Raw genomic sequence first — 805 nt, 5'->3', positions numbered from 1 at the left:
ATAACTCATTAATTTGCCATTGTGTGTGCTGACTAGCTGGCAGATTCCAGCTAATCCATCACTAATAGAACATTAATAGCCAGCTGCCTTGCACACTTTCCTTGTGGGCTGATCTGAAAAAAACTCTCTGATTCCTTTCTTTCCAGACCTTCACCCTGGGTCTCTCAGAAGAAAAGCAACCACAGGGGAGGCATTGTGCTGCTTGGAAGAAGTACTTCCAAGACTCAGTGAATTACCCTTTCCTAAGACTAGGGCTGGTGGGATCTGAGCAGGAAATGGGGACCAGGAGCAGGATCATTATTCTCTTCTCTGCTAAAAAAACAACACAGTGTTCAGAGTAACAACAAAAATCCAAGGCATGATACTCCACCCTGGCATGTTTCCTCCTTCGCAGTGCTACTTTAGTGAGGCTTGAACAAGTTTTAAAGCAGACTAACCAGCATCTCCCCCTCTTTTCCTAAGGGATTGGTATGCCCCAGGGACAGATGTCTTTAGATCTTCAACCTTTGGGATGTAGCTAATGCCTAGTTAAATTAAATAAGGGGGGAGCTTTGCAAAAGCAGCAGTGTGGGGTGATGGAAGCAGTGTAAATGAAATTCCTTGGGAGTGATTAAAAAAAAAAAAAAGGAAGGAAACAGCTACAGGACTAGTTGCTTTTTAGCAGGTAAGTGAAAACAAACTTGAACTCTTTGTGAAATCTGATCTGCCTAAAAGTATCCTAGCAATTTGAACAGGAGACGTGTGCAGTGTGATCCCCTATAATTAAAGATGTTGCTGTTTGAACATGTTTGACTCAGCAGAAATT

General features: G+C 42.5%; 1 protein-coding gene across 1 annotated transcript in view; it reads left to right on the top strand.

Moving 5' to 3' along the window:
* Positions 1 to 538: 538 nt before the first annotated feature.
* The window catches only part of CUNH1orf106 (chromosome unknown C1orf106 homolog), a 64,081-nt gene continuing 63,814 nt past the window's right edge, over positions 539 to 805 (top strand). Inside the window, exon 1 of the mRNA XM_019513838.1 lies at positions 539 to 664. The gene's annotated coding sequence lies outside the window, so the exon portion shown is untranslated. The remainder of the gene's footprint in view (positions 665 to 805) is intronic.

Source organism: Gavialis gangeticus, unplaced genomic scaffold (genome assembly GCF_001723915.1).
Source record: "Gavialis gangeticus isolate Ggan-Ray unplaced genomic scaffold, GavGan_comp1, whole genome shotgun sequence".
Lineage (NCBI taxonomy): Eukaryota > Metazoa > Chordata > Crocodylia > Gavialidae > Gavialis > Gavialis gangeticus.
The sequence above is the reverse complement of the archived record's forward strand: the minus strand, read 5'-3'. Positions and strand labels throughout refer to the sequence as shown.